The following is a 7,963-nucleotide window of genomic DNA, read 5'->3' on the forward strand; positions in this document are numbered from 1 at the left end:
ACTAGAAAGCAAATTCTGGTAGTGTTTTCCGCTCCTCAGAAACTGTTAATGTTGTGCAGCCGTATTTCTAAAACAAGCAAAAAACCAGATTGTCAAAAGAACCACGCGAAGTTTGTAGATTGCAGCGTTGGTGTGGTTTATAAGATTCCCTTGTCATGTGGCAAAGTGTATGTAGGGCAGTCAGGCCGTTGTGTTAACGAGCGCCTTAGAGAACATGAGCGATCCGTACCAACAGGCACAGGTTCTCATTTGGCTCAGCATTGTAAAATATGCAAGTGCAAACCCATGTTTCGTGACACCACGATTTTCAAAAAGGGCCGTGAAACCACCGCCCGAGAGTTATCGGAAGCATTCTTCATTCAGTCATTGGGGTCACGGTGCATTAGTGTGCCTTCCTTAACCTTGTACAGCGCTGATTTTGGTTTTTTGGATTCTGTCGCATGAGTGCGCTCTTGTGATCGGATGTTGGTGGCTCCATCACATGGTGCTCACTGCGCATGTTCCTCTAGTTTCAGCTGTCTATGAAGGAGTGACGCAATAAAATGTCAGTTGAGAGTAGCGCCTTGTCCTGGGGTGGGTCATCTTTCTTGTGTCTGTTGTTTTGCGCTAAACAAAGTGTTCATGGATTCGCACCAACTCGCCCGCCAACACATTGTGCTGAACGATCTGAAAAGTTGTTTATACACATCTAGGGCGCCAGAGAACATTGCCACGCATCGCAATTAAGCAATAAAAATAACCACAGATTGGCCTGGTATTGCGGTTCCGAGATTGGCCCATATACAGGAGAAAGGAATCCGCGACAGCTGACGGCAGCGGGTAGTAGCTTGGATTCATTGTGTTCAGAGCACGTGAGGCGTCTGCACGTGCTGCGCTTTCTGGCGTGTACAGGGTGCGAGGGAGGCAGCGCAAAGAAGGGCACTTAGCACCTCTCATCCCACTTAGCAACTCTCATCGTGAGGGGTGCCGTTATGTGCACTTTTTTAGCTGTCAGTGAACGCATATTGCTGTATATACTGACACGGGCGTCGTACGTGTTTGCTTAGTATCGTATACCGTGTGTATACCCCAGCGAACGTTAGACAAGCTGTTAAAAAAAAAACTGAATAAACATCCACGATGCAAGGTACAATTGTAAACTCTATGCGTTCCGTCGTGAGCAGTCTGACAACCGAACACCGTAGATAAAAATTGTATCTTGCGCCGTGTTTTTTGTAACCATATTTGTGTTAACAGCTTGGAATAACGTTAGCTGGGACGCCCTACAGAGTTGCGTAGTGCCCACAGGTTCCACCAACACAATTCTTCTGGAGTGGCGTTAATAGAAGCATTTATTTTTTTTCATCTTGTGGCGAAAAAGCGAGAGCTTACACTTTCTTCGGACGTGTTACCATTTGCACTGAAGAAGCAGGCGGAAGCAGAACCGCACGCTGGTGGTGCCATCTTGTGACATAGTGTTATAGCACACGCTAGAACACTTGCCGTGTAGCGTAAGCGTTCTTCTCGAAGAAAAAAAAATTGAATTGGCCATCTGCGTTGATGATGACTGTGCTACTGCCGAAGCTTTTACGTCAGCTCATAACTAGAATACTGTCTGCTATTGCAGTAATAATCGACAGCCAACGTGCGAGGGATTCTGCTCTAATCTTTAGTTATATATGAATCGCTGTGGAGAGATCCAGGTCAACATTGCTCCGGCTACTCGAGTTCCCTCTGTTCTAAAGCAAGCAGAAAAGTTATGTCTTCATGTCTTCCTGTTTCCACCAGTCCTGTTAGAGCTTGCTGGTATCGATCCTGTTATACTTGTGCGATGCATTTACTTGATGGGTTATATATTGAAGGCGCAGCCTTTATAAGTGCGTACCCTCCCACAAATTGGAATGTGTTCCCGTGCAAGTACCCGCCAGCATTTGTGAAAGTGGCCATCTCCACATCAAGGGTGATTTTGAGGAGAAGCCAACTCTTGGCTTGTAAGCGGTGGCCAACGTCGTTCGTTCTGTAGATGATTGATTGATTGATTGATTGATTGATTGATTGATTGATTGATTGATTGATTGATTGATTGATTGATTGATTGATTGATTGATTGATTGATACATACTATAAACAGGCTTCTTGAGTGGATGAAACAATTACAAAATATAGATAACGCCTTGCGCGTTAGAAGACGGAATGAATATGTTAACTCCATTGTAACCTTAGGATAGAAAACGTGACTCGCTAAGTTCATTGCAGACAAATTCAACCAGTGGAAATCCGCGGCACTGCTTCTGGACAATCGCTGATTAGAAAATGCGCTAGGAACACAAAATACAAGAAGAAATAACAATGGAATGCCGCTTCCGCGATAACGATATCGCTCGCATGTGTTTTAACAGAAGTAATTTTGTCTGTCGCCTGATTCAAGAGTAATTTACTACTGTTTTCTGGAACTGCAATCAGCAAGAGATTAGGAAGGAAAAGCCAGAACACAGCTTAGTCAGAGCTGGATCTACAATAAGCTGTGTGCTTGCAGAGATAATGAACAAACGGGTAACGAGAACTTAAAATCTTTTTTTGTTCTTGTTGTTGCCGCCATGAGATTGCGCTTCAATTCGCGAAGCTTTAATACGCATTCACACTGGACTTCCGCAAGGGCAGAAAGCACAAACAGGCTTTCCTGGAAATCGCTTCTGTGCTGACAGCAAGAAATGCTATAGTGGAAACCACATTTTAGATTAGAGTTTAGTGAAATTTGCAGTTAGAAACTACCAGCCTAAAGCTAACAACGGGCACGCTGGAATTAGCCAAGGACACGTCGCCGTAAGAGTGTTGATTATATTTGTCCTGAAGGACAAGAGGCCAGATACGAAGGATGTCTACTTTTTTTTTTGCTAACAATTAAACGGACAACAAAGTTCGCAGTCAGAAGAATCAGATCTCTGGGAGGTCGCTTAATTAAAAGAAAAAAAGACAAGAACCTGCTTTTACGTGACACTTTCGTTTTCCTTGTTCTTTTTCTTTGTTTCATCATTTGGTCGCCTAATGAGGGACCATCCTCGCGAACGTGTGGCTCAGTGCTTCTACACTTTTCTTTCTTTCTTCTCCATTTCTTTATCCTCGTCTCATTACCACGTTTTTCGCGTCTCTTCACGAAGGGATCGATTCCTTTAATTAGGAAGAGGTCTGGTTCACGAACCTTGCAAAGTAAACGAGAGACGAAGGGCGAAGGGTGCGCAGGGAAGTCAGAAGCGGTAGAATGGCGGGGTTAAAAAAGCGCAGACACACACAAAGAAAAACCTGAAGGTCTGCTCCCAGTAGCGTGCCGGTCCGCCGTCCTTGAGGTGCATACACTGTATCTCACTGCACTGGGGCAGTGCTTTTGAAGCTTGCTGTAGGCGATGTCAGCTGATGGAGATCATCGGACGTCAGAAAGTTATCATCCCACTCCGAAAGTTGCGATGACCTCCGGCCCAAGTATTTGCTTCTTTGTCAGTGGGGTGCCGTGATTGGGAAGTCACGTGGGTTATGACAGAAACATTTCTTGCACGTGCGAAGAAAAACAGCCCTGAGAATGCGGTGCTAATTGACTGCGCTGACTGCCTTTCACACTGCTGCATCGATTTAACGGCCTGTGTAGGCGGCCATGCGCGGCAATTAAGAGGAGTCCTCGAGAATAAACTGAGCGGGCAAATGAAATCTCGTAAAGTGAGCGACTCAACTCTCGGAGCGCCTATCTTTTTACTTATCTCATTTTTTTGGGGGGGCCCGGAGCGTATGCATTGTCTCTGTCTATATTAATTGTTTGTTTGGGCCAGTATATTTTTATATGTACCGTTGGCCTAAACGAGAAGGATTAGTGGGATCCCCGATGATGCCAACATCGCCTACACACAGACTTCTAACTTAAATATGTGTGGCGCATTTGTTGCTTGGCGAGCTTACATTGCACCAGATGTACTACATGAAGTTGTGGCTCTTTCGTTTCTGCTTACTTCTTTGGTGGGTAGCGTCGATGACCTTAATTTTCTGTCACCCGTGTTAACACCTACGACGACGTTACTTTCGTGGAGCCATGAGAGACATTTGCATTAAAGCTGTACTGAGTGATTGAGTGTCGCTGTTCTATCTGAGGCATTTTAAATGATCCCCTTCGCACACCGAAGTATACGTGACCAGAAAGGATACACTGAACTAGGAGACAGATGAAGACCCGAATGACAGTAAAAAAGACTCAGGTGGAGCAATTGCTGGCCTTCATCGCCAAGCCGGCAATAGCCGAACCCGCCAAACCCGCCTGCAGCTACGACACACCACCGCCACCACCTACAAAGAAAATTAAGTTTATGAAGATGAATTTGGCCTTACCGTCCTGCCATTAATTTCGCACAACAGTTTTCTAAAAGGAAGCAACTCGTTCACAAGAAATGAAAGCCGTTCTCCTACTTTCCCGGTGACTTAAGGAGACTGGAAGCATGTTATGTTCTATCAGCCTCGCTGTAGTTCAGATTAAAATTTATACCCGCGTGGCAGTGGACCTCTGTATGAATGATGTTCTGTTTTGTTGCGATCTTTTTTAGTGTGTGTGTGTGTGTGTGTGTGTGTGTGTGTGTGTGTGTGTGTGTGTGTGTGTGTGTGTGTGTGTGTGTGTGTGTGCGTGTGTGTGTGTGTGTGTGTGTGTGTGTGTTACATTTAATTGGTCAAATCTTCCTTTGAATAACACGTCTTCTCGGTTTGCTGCTTTAGTGGTTGACTTAGTTGTTTTTCTTGCCGTTTATCCCGTGTCCAGCCTTTCATCCGGTGTTACCCAGCCAGTATGACTTAAGCGCATATTCCTAACTTACGTTGATGATTTGCGAGCGTTAAGAGCCTGTATAGGTTAGCCAAGTCTCACAGCTGTTGCGGTAATTGGCGAGTTTAGGGAATAGGCTACTGTAATTAGAAAAGGTGCACATTCAAGAACCACGTGTGATATAGATTAATCCATACCTACCGCTTTGGTGTCTGAAGTAGCCTAATGGTTGTTTCAGTAAGTTAATTTATAACTTGAGAAATTGATAGCACATGAAATTCATACAGCTACGTAGATTCTACAGACCAGTGTCACTAAGTGCAAAAACTTCAACGAAACTTACAGAGAAGGACACATACATCAGTTACATCAATCGCATTCTCATCAATTCAACAAAATTGTTTTCCTAAGTCTTTATATAACGATAGTGTGAGCTCTATAACGATATAGTCGCAGAATCTCAGCACTGAATTAAAAAGAAAGCAACCGAATCTTTTTAGATATTATTTTCTCGAAGCATGTTTGAAACTGGTGTCGCTATTCAAGGGTTGTACGCTCGCGAACGTTATGAAACACGGGTGGAGTTGAAAAAGATTATAGGCAAACATACGTGCGCCTGCACGATATTACCGCCTTTTTCGTCTTCATACGTGAGGCGCATATGTGGAAACAACGTTATGGCCGCGCCATATTTCCTCTTTAGGAAACAGCACGTCTCAGAGGCACGCAACATTGATGCCATGTTCTTTTCAGCTTCTCTGGAACGCGTTTCGTGACCGGACGGCACTGTGGGCTCCTGCGAATGGCGGCGCCAAAAAGGTGTCCCACGAAGAAAACGGAGCCGAATACCAGTTTTCTACGTCGTTAGCCTGTCGGGCTTTATGGCACGCAATGGACGGCAGGAAATTTAAGATCAAGAAGGCGGCTGACGGAAGAAGTCGCACAAGTGGTGTAAAGCTCATAAACAGTGATAAGGTGCCCCACAAAGCCTGGGCAACGTTTCGACGAGAGAACCTATCTTTGTCAAAGACGACCTTGTCATCCTCCGCAGGTTGAAAGATTGAACTAACCTGCCAAGGATGACAAGGCCGCCTTTGACGAAGAGAGGTCCTCCTATCGAAACGTTGATCAGCCTTTCTGAGGCACCTTGTCCCTGCCTATAACCTTTATCCTTTATACCCCAATGAAGAGTATGAAGAGTTGACGGGAAAAGTTTAGGAAATAAATGTTGTTTGTAAATACGGGAGGGAATATTTGTTTGTCTAACAGCAGAGCACGTGTGTAATGCGTCCCAGGACTGGAGAAGGGAAAAAAAGGCAACAGTAAGGTAGATTAAAAAAAAAGAATAAGAAGATGGAACAAATGTACTGAAACAAAATTGAAGGAATAAAAGAAAAGAAGGAAGCGATAACAAACTTCAGAAAAGGCCGCTGGCTACAAATTTCGTTAGAAATTATGCACTTCTTTCCGGGATTTCCTGCCAGATGGAAGGCACAGCAAAACAGACAATAGCAGGCTCTGCATCGCCAGAAACGAGCAAAGACAAATAAAAAGTAAAACGAGAAAAAGCAACATCAGTTCGACGCCCTTCAGTAGGACACACGTATGTTGCAGTTTTCGTGCAGAGCTTGTGGCCTAGGTGAAACACCGATTGTATGAAATGTCAAATAAAAAATCAATGCTGAGAAAAGGAAACATATATAGCGAAAACAGGGATCGACGACGATGTTTTGAGAGGCAATAAAGTCTGGAAAGTTTGCACACAAGTCTGCCGGTCGAAAGCATGAAAGAGTTAGAAATAAAACTGAGGAAGAAATAGAATACACACGAAACCGCGTGCCAGCCTTTATAATAATGATCTTTGCTCATTCATTCGAAGAACTTGACGTAATATTAGCCAACGCTGCTGTTGGCGCTTGCAAAAAACTCTCGGCTGAAGCAACGTGTATAAATTACATGCGTATTAAATGAATATTGAATATATCTTTATTTCCAACAGATTGGGGGAGACAGGGAAGAAAAGCTGCAAGTGCAGCTTGAAATAACACCCTGCCCCCTATGACCACAAGACGCAAGATATTACAAAAGGAGCGAGCAATACTGAGAAAATTTTGCGGTGAAGCCTGAAGTAGCATAGCAAGAGACAGCGGCTGGCGAACAGCAAAAAATACGAGAGGGCAAGACAAACATTATGTGCTCACGACAGGGTGCAATATGACGCGGAAGAGGGTAGATGTTGGCTTAGGAAGAGAGGCAGGTCACGAACTTGCATTCGCAGCATGTTACGTCACCCTATAACGGCTCCTCTGCAAAAAAAAAAAAAAGCAACGTTATCTGCTGGGTCAATCTTATACAGTACGTGAGCAAAACGTAGTATGCTTTATTATTTCACGGTGGGCTTGTTTGAGAGTAGGAGCAAATAAATAGTAGGAAATGCAGCAAGAACCGTCAGCGTGTTGAAATCTGGTGATAGAAAGCTAGAGAAGCCCGTTCATGTCACCATACGGGGTGTGTGATGCGAAGAATATTGCTCGCGATTGCTTGGCATTATGGCCACACGTTCAGTAAAATTTGCAAGTTTTGTTAAAATGGGAAAAGTGACCCGGTTACAAAGTTGAATTCCAGCTTTCAGTTAAAACGACAAAGTTGTGAAATCGTTATTCGATATAGGTTGACTTCGGCTCTCTTCTAAATCATCTCGGGGCAAACAGGCTACGTTGCAAGCGCAGAGGTACTGTCACGTGTATGGTTTGAGTTCGACCAGAACAGGCTTCGTAAACCAACGATCTCAGCGTAACGTCCTTCCCAGAAGAGCTTTAGTGAACAGTTGTAGATGTTTGCCTGGCTAACGACCTGGTGTATGCTACTGTAGGTCTTCGGTGAAAACTGTGATGTACTACAGAATTGTCCCAAGCACTGCAAATTCAGTCGTATATCTACACGCACGTACGCACACGTACACGCACACACACACACGCGCGTACTTGCATGCACGCGTACTTGCATGCACGCGTACTTGCACACACATACATGCACGTATGCGCGCATGCCAAGCTTTTACGTTTTTAACGGCTCGTATGCTAAGCCGTACCATACGAAGCCGCGAATTACCAGAGCACGGTCTGTGCCTAGCGTAGCGAAGTCGCTCTTCCATGAGAGAAGCTCCATATTACGTGCACCGCGTTGATTTCG

Source organism: Dermacentor andersoni, chromosome 3, assembly GCF_023375885.2.
Source record: "Dermacentor andersoni chromosome 3, qqDerAnde1_hic_scaffold, whole genome shotgun sequence".
NCBI lineage: Eukaryota > Metazoa > Arthropoda > Arachnida > Ixodida > Ixodidae > Dermacentor > Dermacentor andersoni.